The 19,377-nt window shown below is 40.1% G+C and overlaps 1 pseudogene; it reads right to left on the bottom strand.

Moving 5' to 3' along the window:
• Positions 1–440: 440 nt before the first annotated feature.
• LOC114204751 (UDP-glycosyltransferase 3A2-like) lies at positions 441–17,943 on the bottom strand (annotated as a pseudogene).
• Positions 17,944–19,377: the final 1,434 nt, after the last annotated feature.

The raw sequence follows: 19,377 nt of genomic DNA, 5'->3' as shown, positions 1-19,377 counted from the left end.
ACAAGAGTTTACAGGAAAGGCAAACAGAACATGAAAGGATTTGTAAAGTGCCCATGTTAGGTGTGATTCCAAGGGGTAGAGGCAGGAGAGAGGGAAACAGGCTGAGAAGATACTGGACATGGAGGCTGGAATGGTTCAGGCTCAGTGCTTCGAAGAGAGGCATGACAAGGAAAGTGGCTTCAAGGCTTAAAATATGAGGGTCACTGTTCCAAATTACCCTGGGACAAAATCACAGAACAGCCCTTGCTGACTGGCAAATAAAGAAGGCCATAAGGGCTGAATAAAGAATTCCAATTTTAGGAAGAAGCCAATGTGCAGGAATTTGCAACAAAATTAGCAAATGGATATGATGTAGGGAACAGGAATTGCCAGAATTGGTGGGAATTTCATAAGAAATGGTAACCCCCCCCAAACTTTGTCTCCTAAGGCTACACTCGGCATCAGGTCTTCTTCCATTTCCTGGCCCCACACAGCCAGCTGACCACCACACTCAGTAGCTTCCCACAGAGCCACACGTTGCCCAGGATGACCACCGGCAGGAACAAGATGTTGAGAAGGTACTGTTCATGCCACAGCTGTTGGAAAGTGTGGGGCTTGAGGTGTGCTGCACCCCATCTGGAGGCTGTGATAGATCCAGCCCGCCAACCCCTTGGGTGGGACCGGAGGGTGACAGGGTAGGAGTGTCTGATGATGCTGGCAACCACTGCTGCTGATTTGTACCTGTTAGCAGAGACAGAGGGGTGGTGACAACATTAGATGATAGGTTGTCACCAGCTTAGGCTAGGCAGAGAAGGCTGGTTTTCAGGTAATTATAATCTGGCTCAGAAATTTACCGGCTGAGTGACTATAAACAGTTTAATTTTATAAAGATTCTTGTATGCACAGAATCCAAATTAAGGCTGAAAGGTAAAGTGGTGCCTAAGTCAGTCCCTGTCTTCGTGGAGTTCATGATCTACTAGACCAAAAGATACCCATATGCCTGCTAGGTGTGCTCATTGCTAACAAAACACCACTGTTTATAATCCTTTCAGTGGACAGAGCTAGGAAATATATGGTTATGGATATAGATATTAAGATCCCATATTTATTTCTCTACTTGTAGATGCGGCAGCTATGTCTATTACCTAGTTACAAAAAATCAATTTATAATTTATACTGATATCTCAGTTCAATACATCACAGGGGTTGTTCTAATCTTCCCCATTTCCACATTTGTAATTTTCTTTTCCAAAAGTAAGAAACAACATCAATACATTTACTCATTTGCTCAGTCCTATCATGCAGAGAAAGTGAGGTCAAATACACTAACCTACACAACTGTGAAAAACCTACTCAATAGACAAGTTTTATTTGCAGTTCTTGTTATCTTTAGACTGGATATACATAGTTGACTGTTGAAAAAATGGGTTTGAACTGCATGGGTCCGCTTATATGTGGATTTTTTTTTCAATAAATACAGTACAGTACTGTAAAGATATTTTCACTTACGATTTTCTTAATAACATTTTCTTTTCTCTAGCTTATTTATGGTACATATTATGTACCATATGACTTTTTATAATACATTTATTTCTAATACATATAACTTATACATGTAGTATATGTTATACATGTACTAGTAATACATATACATCTAATATATAATACATCTGACATACAAAGTATATGTTAATCAACTCTTTATGCTATTAGTAAGGCTTTTGGTCAACAGTAGGATATTAGTAGTTAAGTTTTGGGGGAGTCAAAATATACGCAGATTTTTGACTATGTGAGGGATTAGCACTCCTAACCCCATGCTGTTCGAGGGTCAATAGTACTAGCAAACCAAATTCAGCAGCATATAAACTTGATTACACACCAATACCAAGCAAGAATTATCCTGGAATGCAAAGACGGTTCAACATGTGGAAATTGATCAGTGTAATACACCACATTCACAGAATGAAGAAAAAAACCCACATGATCAGCTTAATTGATGCAGAAAAAGCATTTGACAAAATTCAACACCCTTTCATGATAAAAACATTCAACGTAATAAAAGCCATTAATGAAAAACCCACAGCAAACACCGTACTCAATGATGAAGACAAAGCTTTCTCTAAGATCAGGAACAAAGCAAGGATGCTTGTTTTTACCACTTCTATTCCACGTAGTACTACAAGTTCTAGCCTGAGCAATTAAGCAAGAAAGAGAAATAAAAGGCACCCAAATTGGGAAGGAAGAAGTAAAATAATCTCTATTCACAGATGACATGATCTTACATGTAGAAAATTCTAAAGATTATATACACACACACACACACACACACACACACACACACACACACCTGTTAGAACTAATAAATGAATTCAGCAATATGGCAAGAATACAAAGTAAGCCACAAAAATCAATTGCATTTCTATACTGACAGTAAACAATCTGAAAAGAAATCTAGAAAACAATTCCATTTACATCAAAAAAGAATAAAATACTTAGGAATTAACTTAGCCAAGGAGGTGAAAGACTTGTACAATCAAAACTGCAAAACACTGCTGAAAGAAATTAAAGAAGATACAAATGGAAACACATCCCATATTGGTGTGGAGCCATAACCCTGATTCTGCAGCTCCCTCCTTCAGCTTCTGTGAGTCCTGGGCCAAGTGCACGTGCAGCGCTGTGATAAAGGGGCCAGCTTCTCTTATAGGTCCCCCCGGGCATTGAGGTTGGAGGTATGAGAAACATACACAGGTTCTAGTCATCCTTACAAGTCCCAGGTCATCCTTGTTGGTTCCAATTTATTCCTGCTCTCATCCTCATCCATTTTATTCTTCCTCGCATCCTGTCTGGCTGACTTAAATCTCGGTAGACGCTCATATGGGCTGTTCCACCCGCTACCACCGGTCTGTAAGTTCTAGCCCCAATGATAAGTCTTTTTTTTTCTACATAATTCATAGTGTTCTTTCTTCTCTGATAAAAGCCTGACCTAATATTTCTTTTCCCATTCTGTTTTACTAACCAAACCTCAGTTTTATTTGGAATGAAACTTACAAACAAAAGGAAAGCCTCTACATTTTCCAACCTCTTTTGTAACTAGGAGTCATCATGTGACATAGTTCTTATTAATGAAAGTTAAATGGGAGTCACTGAATAGTTACAGCTTTCAAGGATGACATGCTCTATGAGGTTTCTATTTCCTGCTGTAACTAATTACCACAAACTTGGCGGCTTAACGCAACATGACTTTATCATCTTACCCTTTTGTAAGTTAGAAATCTGATGTTGGTTTTATGGGCTAAAATCAAGGTTTTGGCGTGACTGTGCCTTTTGGGGACCCGAGGGATAGATTCATTGTCTTGCCTTTTCAGTTTCTAAAGGTCCACAATCCTTGGTCATAGCTCCTCTTCTGTCTTCAAAGCCAGCTACATTGCATCTTTCTGGCCATTCTTCTGTGGTCACATCTCTCTCTGCCTCTCCTCTCCTTCAACTAGAAAGGGCCTTTGTGCCCGCCTGATAACCCACGGTAATCTCCTTATTTTAAGGTTAGCTGATTAGCAATCTGAATTCCGTTTGCAATCTTAATCACCTTTGCCCTGTAACATAACATATTTACCTGTTCCAGGTATTAGGACATGGACATTTGCGGGGAGCCATTATTCTGCCTGTATCACACAGAACTCTTTTTTCCTCCTTCTTCCTCTCCTAGAGCACATATATTCTGGCTCCAGCTACAGCAAGCACATAGCACCCATGAAGAAACCTTGCGATGGAAGCAACCGGCAAGAGTGGCTAGCCAGAAAGGAAAGAGGGGACTAGGGAACTGTGGACATTAGGGAACTGCCATTCTAGTCCCACATTTCCAACCTCCGGCCATCTTTCATATGAGAAGGAAATAGACCCTTCATATGGTTAAGCCACTATTTTTTGAACTTCTATGACTACTAGTCGATTTAATTTCTAGTGATACATAACATATAGGAAGGTCCATTGCTATGAAATGAAAAGGGGATGGAATTCTTTTCCTGAATCAAAATAGTCTTAGAAATCACCACATACCCTGCTGCTTGACTCACAAAAACATATTAAGGCTAAGCACAACTTTCATGGTCCCATTTGACTTTCTCATAACCCTATTTTAGAAAGCAGGTGTCATGGAAAGATTTCATGAAAGTAGAAACTGTAGAACAACCTGTAGGCCCTATGTGTAATCAGCAGAGATGGTGCTCCCTGCAGGAGGGATTACTGTACCTGCAGTGGAGTTCTAAGAGGGAAGATTGTGGGAGGGAGGATGTGCACATATTGAGGGGGTTGCTTTCTGGAACTTTCTGGAAGAAGAGGCCATTTGGGTTTCTCTTACTCAGTTCTGGCTACTATATCAAAATACCATAAATCTGGTGGCCTATAAACAAAAGAAATTTGGGGCATCTGGGTGGCTCAGTTAGTTAAGCATCTGCCTTCAGCTCAGGTCATGATCCCAGGATCCTGGGATCAAGTCCTGCATCAAGCTCCCTGCTCAGTGGGGAGTCTGCTTCTCCCTCTCCCTCTCCCTCTGCCCTCATCTCATGATCTATCTCTCTCTCACTCTCTCTCTCTCAAATAAATAAAGTCTTTAAATTAAAAAAAAATTAAAAAAAAACAAAAGAAATTTATTTCTCACAGTTCTGGAGGCTGGGTAGTCTGAGATCAGTGTGCCAACATGGTTGCCTTTGGGTGAGGACTTTTCCTGGTTGGTAGACAGCTGACTTCTCATTTTATCCTCACATGATAGAAAGGGAACTAGGGATGCCTGGGTAGCTCCATTGGTTAAGTGTCTCCCTTTGGTTCAGGTCATGATCCCGGCATCCTGGGATTGAGTCCTGCATCGGGCTCCTTGCTCAGAGGGGAGCCTGCTTCTTCCTCTGCTTCCCACTCCCCCTGCTTGTGCTCTCTCTCTCTCTTGCTCTCTCTCTGGCAAATGAATAAATAAAATCTTTAAAAAAATTAAAAAGTAAAAATAAAATAAAATAGAAAGGGAACTAGCTAGTTCTCTGACCTCTTCCTATAAGGGCACTAATATTCACTGGGGCTCTATCCTCATTACTTAATTGCCTCTCAAAGGCCTCACCCCCAAAAACCATCACATTGGGGTATGGTTTTAAACATATGAATTTAGGGGAAACATTCAGTCCACTGCAGTCCCAGAAGCAGATGCTGAGACAAGGATTTGAGTACAAGTAATTTATTTGGAAAATGCTTGGGAACGCTGGTGTGGAAATGGGAAATTGATACAGAGAAGGGAAGTCAGTCAATAAAGAGTGACTCAATAAGCCAGTTACCATATTTTAATTCCATAGGAAAACTGCAAAATAGTGCAAAAGACATGACTCAGAATCATCCCACAAGAGAGAAAAGGGAATTGGGCTATTTACATGCTCAATCTCAAGAATCACTGGTTGAGGGTTGCTCCCAAGGGTGTTAATTAACTAGAACTTCCAGACTGTCTTACACATGGGAAGCATAGCCTACCACAGTTCCGGGAAAAGGATCGCTCATGCTTATAGTTGCATATACTGACCTCTGGCACTTGTAAGAGTATCCTGGAAAGTCCAGAGCATGAAGCAGGATTTGATAGCATCTACTACAGCAATGGAGGCAAGAGTGGGAGGAAGAGACTGAGAAAGTGGCTGAATCAGGAGACTGGAATCACCAGAGCATAGTGCCTAGGAGAGAAGAGTGATGAGCTAAGGACAAGGTTTTAAATCTGAAAAGTAGGTCAAATCACACATGGGCAGAAACACAGCATAGTCCCAGCTATTCAGTAAGCCAAGAAGCCAAAGAGTTCTGGCAAGAAAATGTTAATAGACAAAGAAGCATCCATGGGTGATATATGCAACTAATGAATCACTGAATACTACATCAAAAACTAATGATGTACTATACAGTGGCTAATTGAACAAAATTAAAAAAAGCAGGTTGTGCTAATATAAACAAGAAGAGTTGATGTCATTTGGAGCCAGGGCAGTGGGAGACCAGCATGGTCTGTGCTAGAGTGAGACATACCAAGAACCACTGACTTCCCAAAACACCCAGCCCTAGGATGTATCCATGTCACATCTGTTTCAGCTACCTGGCCCCATACAGCCTGACCATGCCTAGCAGCTTCCCACACAGCCAAATGGTACACAAGGTGACCACTAGCAGGAACAAGAAGACATCAAGAAGGGAACTGCTCATGCCATGGCTGTTGGAAGGCATGGGATTTGAAGTGTACTGCACCCCCTGTCTGGAGGATGTGGTCTATCCAGCCCACCAGCCGCTGGGTGGATGTCAGGGGGTAGGAGCGCCTGATGATGCTGGTGACCACTGCTGCTGATTTGTACCTGTCGGCAGACACACACACACACGCACACACACACACACAAGCACACAAAATATACATATATATAAATATACATCTGTGTGTGTGTGTGTGTGTGTGTGTGTATAGATAGATAGATAGATAGATAGATAGATAGATAGATAGATAGACAGTTTGGAGAAATGTCAAAAGCCAAATGTTAAGTATTCAGCTGACTCAGGCTGAAGTTAATTCTGATCACCATAGAATGAACTTCTGAAGAATTCCCAAGTAGGGCTTTTCTTGAAATTCTCATGTCCTAAATGAAATTAGGTGATTAAAAAATAAGTTTTAAATTAGCAGATCCTTTAGGTTATAAATTCTAGAACAACAAACAATTCTATAAAACTTGAATTATGACATAATAAAATCTCTATTACTCTTCCTTATGTTCCATATTTAAATTCTTATAAATTTTAAACGGAAGACACCTAAATTTTTGGTCTAATAAACTGTAAAAAAGGAGTACAATTTACTGAAATGGAGATTTGATGAGCAGGTTTAGGGGTGTTGGGAGCAGTCCAAAGTTGATATCTGGTCATGTTAAGTTTGAGATGCTTACCTGACAGCAAAGAAGAGATGTCAGTTAGGAAGGTAAAATGATACACTGCCATTAGCAGAAAGGTTTGGGCTGTAGTTATCCATGTGGGAATTAACATTAGTCTACAGAGGGGATTTCAAACCATAAGACTGGACGAACATCCCAAGAGTGAAGTGTGGATTAGAAATTAGATGAGATCCAAACACCAGACCTTGATCTGGAGCCCGAGCACATCTGGAGGTGTAGTGTTGAAGAGGCATCAGCCATGGAGATTGAAAAGGAGCAGCCAGTGAGGGGTGAGAACTAAGAGTGTGGTGTCTGGGACCATGGGAAGGAACTGTTTAAGGTGGGGCAGTCATCAGTTGACATAAATGATGCTGGTAGGATAAGTAAGGTAAGAACTGAGAAGTGGGCATGGGCTTTGGCAGCATAGATGCTACCGGTGACCTGCGTGAGAGCAGCTTTGTGGAGTGATTAGGAAAATACAATCAGGTTGTCAGGCTTGTTGGGAGCCCATGTCGGGCCTATGGTCATGAATTTAAGTTGCAACTGGTCAGGGTGGTTGTGAGTTTCCTCTTTCTGGGGAGGCAGGCTCATAGTAGTAAAGAGGACCACAGGCAAGTGACAGTCAAGGCATCTCAGAAGCCTCAGGGACAGAGGAAGAAAGCCCATTGCTTCTGAACTGCCCAGATGTGTCTTCAGACCAGAGAGCCACCCTGATACACAAATGACTGAATCCAAATATCTTGATTCTCAATAGAGTCTGCACCATTTAATTTATTTATTTGCAAATACTAACTGCCTGCCGGGAAGGGAGCTGGATGCTAAAAGTGTCCTAGGGAATGCTGGTACTGCCTTTCATTAGGTGTCATGCTGAACATCATCCAGGAATTACTTCAGGTATGGAATAACTCCTCCACAAGCAGCAGTTCTCGGCCTTTCTGGGTATTAGATCCCATTAACAATCTGATGAACATCTTAAAAACACACCCTAGGAAATGTATATATGCAAGCATATACCATTCACAATTTTACATTTCTAGGGGTTCATGAGGCCTAGGAGCCTAACTATGTTGCTTGGGCCAAGAACCCCTGATGTAGAGGACTAGTATTTAGTTACTCTTTACTTGTTCAACAATTACTTATGCAGTGCCTACTGTGTGCAAAGCAGTGAGAGAGGCCATGATAAATGAGAAAGATATGACCCTACTCTCATGAAGCTTACATTCTAGTTGGAGGAAAGAGTCAATAAACTAATAACAGAATAATTACAAAGTATGACCCATTTTGTGAAGGAAATTATATAGAATAACTGGCATTGATCAGAGATGGCCTCTCTGAAGAGGTGACATTGGAGCTAAATGGAAAGAATGTTCCAGAACAGCTAAGGGCAAAGACCTCTAGAGGAAAGAATGATGTGTTTGAAGAAGTAAATGGACACCCCTGTACGTGGCTAGAATTGTACATTAAACATCTGAAGAGAAACAAAAACTCTAAAAAGAGAAAATTTGTAAGTTTCTTCTAAAGACAGAAAGTTCTTCCTTCATCTGCCTTCAATTTGTCTTACTGAAATATAAGACTCATTTCTTTAACTTGGTATTCAGTAAAAATAGGTCAGCTGGTATCTTAGCTTAGGTGAGTTTTGCTTATATGGGGTAAAAAAAACAAAAAAACAAAAAAACAAAAAAAACTTCCAGCCATTTCCCCTAGTGCTACCCTAAGGGCTACATACATATCTCTTGTCTCCCATGACTTGTTTCATCTTTAGAGCTAGGGTCTCCGCCTTGAGCTGCTCTATCAGAATGGAGACACCTAGGTCTTTGGCTTCTACTTGGAGTAGGTCTCCAGGCTGGTGTGTGAAGAGAGGAATCCCCACCATGAGCACACCATAGTTGATAGATTCCATCACACTTTTCTATCTTCCATGAGTGACAAATAGGCGGAGGCTGGGGTGAGCTTGGACAAAGAAGAAAGACAGAAAGGTGATGCTGGAGAAAGAATTTGGGGAATCTGGAAAAGCAGCAATGTCAGGGAAACACGCAGGGGATTCTAGAGGTATTTGGGAACAATTTAAAGAGTCAGTTACCTGGAAGACACTCTATAAGCACCCTCAGAAACATGGGTCTAACACCTGAACCAGAGTCCAGCTGAAGCTAAGAATGCAGAGAGAGCACTAAGTTCAGCATATACCACCATTCATCCATTTATTCCTTCATTGTCTCTCTACATCATTTTAAAGCAGGGATTATGCCTTATACCTTAGCACTTCCTGTCCCTGTCACACTGCCTCTCTCTTATTTGGAGTAAAATAAAATGTTGACGAGGAAGAGGTTATCTAGCTCAAGGACTTAGAAACTGTTAAAGTGCTTTTGGAAAATGCAATTTGTGGTCTGTACCACGGGCTACTGAAATATATTTGCAGGGACAGAATCAAAAACTTGTATCTCCAATTCACTGAGTGATTCTGATCCAATCTGCAGCTATACACATGAAGCGTCCCCAGAATGCAGCACTGGCCAGAGAGAAACCCCTTGAAGATGTGGTAAGACATCTCAGACAGGACAATGAGGAATTGTATCACATTAGAAAGACACCATGGCACCCAAGTCTCTCACACTCCTTGTGAGAAGGAACTGGGTACTTCCTTCCTGCCCTGCATAGTTATGTCTCAGAACATTTGTAGGCACTTCTTGGAAGGTATTTGATCCTGATCACCTACCAATTACAAGAGGCCACAGTAACCCCACTTGAATATCACTAGTGGCTACAGATAACTGGTCTGAGTTACAAATGGATGAAGTGACTCCAAAGTGCCAATCTCTTCTGGTGCTTTGACTTTTGCTAACAGATGCTTTCCTTTTCAAGGATGGTGGAGTGCCCAGGTGGGGGTGACAGCTGCAATAAACCCTAAAGAAAAAGTAACTGGAGAGAGAGAAGGGCAGAACAGCTGCTGCCTGTAGAAGGAGGAAGTCCTTACCCATGAGGTCATTCTGAGGAAGCCGGTCCACAATTTTCACATTGGCTGCCAATTTGACATCTTTGAGCCAATGAGAAGGCTTACACTTCCACATCACCACCCCCCACCCAGGAAGGTGAGCAAAGGCAGCATGCATCTCCTTTAGGACTTCTTCAACCTGTTGGGTGTAGACCATGGAGCCCAGTGTCACAAGAACAAAACCTACATCTGCAACTTGGCAGTAAAGTTCTCAAATTCCTGAGAGAATAGAAAAAAGAGTCATACCACTCCCAGAGCACACATCTGAACTCTCTGTGTTTCCCCTGTTTAGGCTAAAGCGAAGCCTTTCTTTTCCATAGGCTAACATGTGCTGGATGGCCTGGAAGAAAGAGATTTTTCTAAGCCTTGATTTATCCTTTTTCTCCAGGATCACAGGAATGGTGTATCCTTTCCCTGCAGACTTTATAACTTGATGAACTAAATTTCAGTTTCCTCTCTTGTGGGTCACGAGGGAAGACAGGGACAGTTTTTGATAGTATCCTCCAGAGGATTGTATGAACACCTTCCCTCATCCTGCACTATGGGCTTCCCCCAGAGGAGACTGGGAGATAAGCAGAATTCCCAAATGGTCAGGAGCTGGATCTCATCTACCCCTGCTATGGAGGCAGCAAAAATACATAGTGCTGGAAGATGGTCAGAGAGATACCTGTGTCTAAATGATACAATATGATCTCAAATTCTCACTTTTCTAAAGGTTTCCAGTGACCTATGTGGGCTTTGCCACAAGGTAAGCTAAATTCATGGGTATTTGTGCCCTTCCCAACCTCCACTCTCTCCATATGACGTTCTACGGGTACACTTTTGAGAAGGCCTGTAATCTCTGCTCTCTCCTTTCTCTGTGCTTCCAGAATCAGCCACTGCTCATGTGCTTCAGCTCATTCCTTTCCCCATGGTAGTGGCTGGTATAGGATAAGGGAGGACCTAATGAAAAAGATGATGGTAAATCTCTCAAGAATGCATAGAAAACTATAAGCCAGACTGAAATGTAGAGCATCAAAAATACAGAAGTAGCTGGATCTTTGCCTCCCAGTTAACACTAGCCAAGGGGCATGTGTCTGGTTTTTCGGTCCTTGTTAACTGAGAAACAACAGTAATAATAATAAAGACCCACTTAGTCACGCCCAGCATGTGTCAGACACTGCAATAGAACTCTTAAAAACATATATCCAATCCTCTCAACAATCCTGAGTGCTAAGATTATCCCTCTTTCACACCCCCAGAAACTGAGGCTTAGATACAGGCACTTGGAGAGAATATATCAAATGAATGGCAGAACCAGGATTCAATTCAGACTGTGTCTGACTCTGAAGTCCAAGTTTTTTCTAATACACAACATCAGAATGGACTAACATTTGGAGAGAATGATGATTTTCATATATTTCTCTTAGAATATTCATAGACGGACTTATAGTGAAAATATCTTTTAATTTGCTGGCTCATTTTGCGATTTAGCACAAACTGTGGAGGGAAAGAGTAAAAAATAGACTCAAATATTTAGTCTGTATAAATGCAGTTTGGGTGTTGTTGAAAATGCAAATTACCAGGATTCAAACCCAGAGATTCTGATTCAGTAGGTCTAGGGTGGGGCCTAGAATGTACATTTTTTTATAAGTATCTCAAGTGAACCTGACAAAGGTGAGCTAAGAACCACACTTTGATGAAGACTAATGCAAAGCATGACCTGCATAATCCTGAAGCACCAGTGCGGAAGGCTACAGCTCACTGGAACTATCTGCATATCCTGGGGCTGGGTTGGGAAAGGCTCTGACAAGGCAGCATATATAACTGATAAGATACCCATAGTAGAGCACCAGTTGTTTCAGAGCTCCCAGGTCCCATATATCTCCTCGTTTCTATGAAAAATGAAATATCTGGTTGTCAGATAGGTGAAGTGAGCAAATTATTTAGATAAACACAATTTCTCAAAACTGGTACTAGAAAAATTAGAAATTTTAAATAGCTTGAAATAGCTTAAGTTTCAGTTTTTTTTTTACAAAAATTGAATTCAGAATTGAAACCTCTAGAAACATAACCTCATAAAATACAAGAAGAGCGTATAATTCCAGTGGAGTTTTATGAGGCCAGTTTATCCTTTAAAATATTTTTAGATGGAATCCAGCAATATATAGAAACCAGTACGTCATGACAAATTTTTTTCATCTGAGGATGCAAGGTTAATTTAACAGAAAAAATTAATCATTATAATTTACCACAATAAAAGAGTAAAAAGGAAGTATATGATCTCCTCAATAGATGCATAATAAATCTTTAACAAAATTCAATATCCTTTTATTATAAAAACTCTCAACATGGCTAGGAATAGAAAGTAATTTCTTCAGTGTGATAAAAGGCATATGTTGAAAAATTTTTTGATCTATAATTATACTTAATGGTAAAATATTGAACTCTTTCCACCTAAGACAGGAACAAAGCAGAGAGGTCTACTCTCACCACTTTTATTCAAATTGTGGTATAAACTAAAAAAAAATAAGTAAAAGAAATAATAACTAGAAAGGAAAAAGAAAATGTTGTTAGTTGTATGAGACACCATTGTCTATATAGAAAACCCTGTGCATCAGGATCTGCACTCAGCGCAGTCTGCTTGAGATTCCCTCTCCCTCCCTCTCTCTCTCTCTCTGCCCCTCCCCCTGCTTGTTTTCTCTCTATCTCTCAAATAAATAAATAATATTTTTTTCTTAAAAAAAGTAATATTTTTTTCTTCAAAAAAAAAACTACCTAGATTTAACCTTTGTCTGAGCAATTGCTATCTGTGCAATAAAGGCACATCATGAGGGTGATTCCTCACGTCTAAATGAGGCATAAAGGTTTTACTTACCTGAGTTCAACAGGTTTGACCATTAAGCCTGCAATATAAACAGTGTTGGGAAGCAGGGGTGGGCAAAATAAAGGCATAGTCAGAATTAACAAACCGTAGCTCTGCTTTCAGTTAAAGATAAAATAGCTCTGGCCTAGGGCCTTCTGGGAAATGTTTCCTGATAGAGTCATCAAACAGCATGAATATACCATTCTCTCAAGGTCGAAATGAAGAACATTGGAGAGTTTGTCACTCGGCCCCAGAAATCCATGTGATCTGCCAGGGAGAGTAGAATGCTGGAACCTAAGACACAGGCTCAGGCAGCCCAAAATTCATAATTCTAAATGTGCTAGTAAGGATGGTCACAAATGGCCTTCCAAGTTTCTCAACAACCAGGAAAGTGCAGTGATCTAGAGCATCAACCACCACTAGGTTGAAACTCTCATTCTTTAAGGAGCCCGTCATATCTGTCCTTCCTAACAAATGACTGCACTGAGTTGCATGTAGAGCTTCATGACCTTTGAAAGGTTTGTAAATGAATTCCTGTAAAAAAGAAAGAAAGAAAAAGAAGAAAGAAAGAGAGAGAAAGAAAGAAAGATAGAAAGAAAAAGAAAGAAGAAAGTGAGAGAGAGAGAAAGAAGAAGAAAGAGAGAGAGAGAGGGAGAGAGAGAGAGAAAGAAAGAAAGAAAGAAAGAAAGAAAGAAAGAAAGAGAGAGAGAGAGAAAGAAAGAAAGAAAGAGAAATAAGAAAGAAAGAAAGAAAGAAAGAAAGAAAGAAAGAAAGAAAGAAAGAAAGAAAGAAAGAAAGAAAGAAAGAAAGAAAGAAAGAAAAAGGAAAGAAAGAAAGAAAAAGAAAGAAAGGAAGAAAAAGAAAGAAAGGAGGGAGAGATTCGATATTCATGGACGGTGTTAATCTTGAAACACATGAAAGAATCTTGGCACCAGAAGTGAATATTTAGAAAGCACTTTTGGTAATAACCTGTTCTATTGTTCTCTCCTGAGAACTTTCTGCTCCAGATGCTGGTCTTTTCATGATCTCCAAATCTACCATGCCATTTCTTTGTTGTTGTTGTTGTTGTTTTCTTTGCTATAATTCTTTCTGATGCTTAGAATATTCCTGTTTTCCTCCCTCTTCCTTTTTTCCCTTCATGGAAATCATACCCATCTTTTGATGCTCTTCCTGCCCTGGGAGATGTTAACAGCTATACCTGGTGCCCATAATCTCTCTCCACTGGCTAAATGCTGAAGCTCATCCATGATGCTCTGTATGACCCTCAATCATATGTGAACTTTGTTCTTGAATGTACATGTGTAGGATTTATTTTCCCAGGGCTATAAGCATCTTGATGTCAGGGTCCCATAAACATAAGTGAAAAAACAGCATTTTCCATTGGAGAAACCACCGTAGAAGCTGTGTGCATGTGATATCTGCTGGTTTCTTGCTTTCAACTACTGGGCCAATGGATGCTTTCACACTCCACTGGCAACAAATCTTTCAAAAAGGTCACTGTTGCTTGGGCTTCCCACTTCAGGGCCAGTGAACAAGGACTTTGAACTTTCATCTACCTCTAAGGGCCTCTTCTGTGGTACAAATTCTGAAAACTTTGCTAAAGATTAATGTCCTGTGTTAGCTTTTTTTTTTTAAGATTTTATTTATTTATTTGTTTATTTGAGAGAGCGGGAGAGCACAAGAGAGGGGAGAGGGTCAGAGGGAGAAGCAGACTCCCCGCTGAGCAGGGAGCCTGATGCGGGACTCGGTCCCAGGACTCCAGGATCATGACCTGAGCCAAAGGCAGTCGCTTAACCAACTGAGCCACCCAGGCACCCCCTGTGTTAGCTTTTACTTGAGCTTTTACTTTGTTTTATTGGGGATTCACTTATTTTTCTTCTAATAATGTTTGAACATTTGCTATGGTGATTCTGTACTGATAATTCAGGATCCACAAATGGGCTGAAAAATGAGATTCCAACTAGGATACAGACTTATAAACTGAAGATCAGCCATCAGTTGCTTGATCTCCTTTTGCTAAAGTGAAGACCCACCACTTAAAGATTACCCTTAGGTGAGAGCCCTGCCCTGTGCCCTCTGGTGAGTGGTGAAGGGAGAGATAGAAACATGGCTCCCGGGGGAAGGTCTCTACCCTGACTATGTGCTATAATTCCTAGGGAGCTTTACAAATATAGCTATGCCTGGACTTCACCATAAATAACTTACATAAGACTTCCTGAAAGTGGGCCCCAAACATAAGTATTGTTCAAAGTTCCTCAGATGATTCTAATATGCAGCCAGGGTTGAGAAATGCCATCCTGAGAGAGAGAGAGAAAGCAAATACGCATTTATCCTAACATAAGGACACAGGGTATACCACTATTCATGTGTATTTAAATGGTTCAACTATTTTTTTAAAGATTTTATTTATTTATTTATTTGAGAGAAGTGGTGAGAGGGGCAAAGGGGTTGGGAGAGGGGGTGAGAGAGAATCTCAAGCAGACTCTGTGCTAAGCACTGAGCCTGATGTGGGGCTCCATTTCACAACTCTGAGATGATGACTTGAGCTGAAACCAAGAGTCAGACCCTTAACCAACTGAGCCACCCAGGTGCCCCTGGTTCAACTGTTTTTTAAAATGTGTTCAGGAGAAAGAAGAAGACGGAATGAACTAATGTTGGGACAGAAGTTGTTAAAAGTTATGTTTCAGTGAAGAAAATTCTTTCTCTGAGGATAATTTCTGATAATTACTGGGGACAAGAGAGAGGAATTTGTTTTGTCATTTCAGCAGTGCAGTGGGCTTGGCAGGCTTCTTCCAAAAGGACACAAGATTATGAGGAGAAAATAAATGTGACCAAATGGGCAGTCAGTTTAGTAAGCTTAACGAGGGTGTTCTGATCGGATCGGGGAGTGGGGGAGGCAGACAGACAACTAATTTAAGCCAGAGAGGAAGCCAAAGGAGGCTTCTTGAATTCAATGATCAAATCAGGATAATTTTCCTGATTATATCTGGGGCAATATCAAAGGTTTCAATAACTGTAAAAAGCTAGTCAAATAAGATGTAACTTACAATTTGACCTAGTCTTTTTATAAATCTTGACCTTTCAGTAATAAATGTTTACCTTCTGCCTACTATGTGCTATACACTGTGATAGATTCTGTGGATCTAGTACTATGCAAGAAAAACATGACCTTTCCCCTGATGGAGCTTACAGTTTGACAGGGGAAGCAGATGTTTAGCAAATCATTACAAGTAAAAAATTATCAGTGTGTTAAGTGTTTCAAAAGAAAGAACTAGGCATTATGAAAGCATACAAACAACCTAGTTAGCTTAGCAATTAGTACCATGATTCTTTCTGTGTGCTACTACCAATTCCACATACATCAGTAGGGATACATTTTAAAAATTAAGCATTTAAAAAATGTTTAAAGGGGCACCTGGCTGGCTCAGTTGGTAGAGCATGCGACTCTTGATCTCAGTATCATGAGTTCAAGCCCCACATTGGGCGTGGAGCCTATTTAAAAAAAAAAATTAAGGGGGCGCCTGGGTGGCTCAGTCGGTTAAGCGGCTGCCTTCGGCTCGGGTCATGATCCTGGGGTCTTGGGATCAAGCCCCGCGTCAGGCTCCCTGCTCAGCGGAGAGCCTGCTTCTCCCTCTCTGCCTGCCTCTCTGCTTACTTGTGCTCTCTATCTCTCTGTCAAATAAATAAAATAAAATCTTTAAAATAAATAAATAAATAAATTTTTAAAAAAATTAAGGTAACATGGAATAGTTTTGAAAAATTCAAGACATCTGGTATAAATTTTTGGAAATTATCACATGAAAATATAAACATGAACTTAATACAAGAGAGAAAAGACTTGCAGAAACACAGTGCTAGGCCCTATAGGTCACACTCTGAAAGTGTTAAATCTAGTTGGAGGATGGGAGAACAGAGGGAAGACTTGGGGATTTTTTGTTTTTCCAATACCTTTCATTCTCTGCTCTGTCTCTAACCCCTTCATTGCCTGGCACATATTAAGGCCCCCAAAAATCTTTTTGGTGTTAATGAAAAAGAGAAAGCACAAAAGTAAATGCTAAGTCAGTCATACAGAGAAGCTTAGAGGAAGAAATGAGGTAAACAAACAGATTTTATGGAGGAGGCATTATTTAAGAAATGCCTTGACTAGTGAGTCACATCTTTTCTCAGAAATAAAGGAGGAGCAAGGGCATCCTACTTAACACAGACAGCATGATTTTCCTCTCTATGCCTTCATACTTAAGATGAGTACTTCCTTGTCATTTTGAGTTTCAGATGAGTGGAATTTCCAAGAGTCAGTCTCATGACTTACCGTCTGCAAGGCTAAAAGTGAGTCTTAAATAGCCAGGTTCCAGTTCTACAATGAATGAATCTTAATGGCCAGCTTCAAGTTCTGCAAAAATCAATCTTTGTAAGTGACCCCCATCAACAAAAAATTTATGAAAAGAGAAAGGAAGAGAAGGAAGTGAAATTGAGTGACTGTGACTTTATCCAACAATGAAATGGTGAGCTGTCCATCACTGTCCCTAAGCTGAAGAGATTGAAGGCAAGGAGAGAAGTAGGAGAATTTCATAAGGTGAGATTCACCCCAATTTCTAAGGGTAATGTCTATTCATTCAGCCTTGGAAGCTGAACAAGCTGGGAATGTCTCCAGGACTGTCTGAAGTGATCAGTTCAGAGATGATTGAAATTGTTCAATTCATTCATTCATTCACTCATTCATATTTCTCAAATAATAATTGCTTTATTTTTGTTTAAAAAAAAAAAACTACTACCTCCCAAGCAAAGCTTCCTTTAAAGGGGAATCAAAATTTTTCTTGAATTCCTGTTTATAGCCTTCAGGTGGAGACCAACCGACAATTTGGTATTTTTTTCTCCTTCTTTTTAAAATCAAAGAGACAGAAGAGAAAAACTAATCAAATATATCACACACCTGGATTAAAAGAAATGTTAAGAGACCCAATTTTAGTTCTTTCCCTTATTTATAACTCAGATTTTTTTCATTTTCTTTTCTCTTTAATAACATCTCTATTGAGTTATAATTCACATAACCTAAATTTATTCTTTAAAAGTATAAAATTTAGTGGGTTTTAGGATATCTGCAAAGTTGTGCAGCCAACACCACAATCGATTTTAGAACATTTCCTTACCCTCAAAAGACAATTAGTAGTCACTCTCATTGTTCTCATACTTTCATTTAGTTCTTTAGACATGACTGCCATTAGTTGTTTGAATACATTTGTAATCACTGGCTTAAAGTGGCAGGATATAAGATCAATGCACAGATTCAGTTGCATTTCTATACACCAACAATGAGACAGAAGAAAGAGAAATTAAGGAGTCGATCCCATTTACAATTGCACCCAAAACCATAAGTAACCTAGGAATAAATCTAACCAAAGAGGCAGAGGATCTGTACTCAGAAAACTATAGAATACTCATGAAAAAAATTGAGGAAGACACAAAGAAATGGAAAAACATTCCATGCTCATAGACTGGAAGAACAAATATTGTTAAAATGTTTATGCTACGTAGAGCACTCTACATATTCAATGCAATCTCTATCAAAATACCATCAATTTTTTTTTCACAGAACTGGAACAAATAATCCTAAAATTTCTATGGAACTGGAAAAGACCCCAAATAGCCAAAGGAATGTTGAAAAAGAAAACCAAAGCTGGTGGCGTCACAATTCCAGACTTCAAGCTCCATCACAAAGCTGTCATCATCAAGACGGTATGGTCCTGGCATAAAAACAGACACATAGATCAATGGAACAGAATAGAGAGCCCAGAAATGGACCCTCAACTCTATGGTCAACTAATCTTTGACATAGCAGGAAAGAATGTCCAATGGAAAAAAGACAGTCTCTTCAACAAATGGTGTTGAGAAAATTGGACAGCCACATGCAGAAGAAGGAAACTGTACCATTTCCTTACACCATACACAAAAATAGACTCAAAATGGATGAAAGACCTAAATGTGAGATAGGAATCCATCAAAATCCTAAAGGAGAACACAGGCAGCAACCTCTTCAACCTCGGCTGCAGCAACTTCTTGCTAGACACATCTCCAAAGGCAAGGGAAGCAAGGGCAAAAATGAGCTATTGGGACTTCATCAAGATAAAAAGCTTTTGCACAGCAAAGGAAACAATTGACAAAACCAAAAGACAACTGACAGAATGGGAGAAGATATTTGCAAATGACAGATAAAGGGCTAGTATCCAAAATCGAAAAAGAACTTATCAAACTCAACACCCAAAGTAAAAATAATCCAATCAAGAAACGGGCAGAAGACATGAACAGATATTTGTGCAAAGAAGACATCCAAATGGCCAACAGACACATGAAAAAGGGCTCAACATCTCTCAGCATTAGGGAAATGCAAATCAAAACAATGAAATACCACCTCACACCAGTAAGAATGGCTAAAATTAACAAGTCAGGAAAGGACAGATGTTGGTGAGGATGCAGAGGAAGGGGAACCCTCCTACACTGTTGGTGGGAATGCCAGCTGGTGTAGCCACTCTGAAAAACAGTATGGAGCTTCCTCAGAAATTTGAAAATAGAGCTACCCTATGACCCAGTGATTGCACTACTGGGTATTTACCCCAAAGATACAAACGTAGTGATCCAAAGAGGCACCT

The sequence above is a fragment of the Eumetopias jubatus genome, unplaced genomic scaffold, assembly GCF_037043125.1.
Source record: "Eumetopias jubatus isolate StellerSeaLion01/CBP00866 unplaced genomic scaffold, mEumJub1_p1.0 scaffold_5, whole genome shotgun sequence".
Lineage (NCBI taxonomy): Eukaryota > Metazoa > Chordata > Mammalia > Carnivora > Otariidae > Eumetopias > Eumetopias jubatus.
Note: the sequence above shows the minus strand (reverse complement) of the source record. Positions and strands in the feature narration are given on the sequence as shown.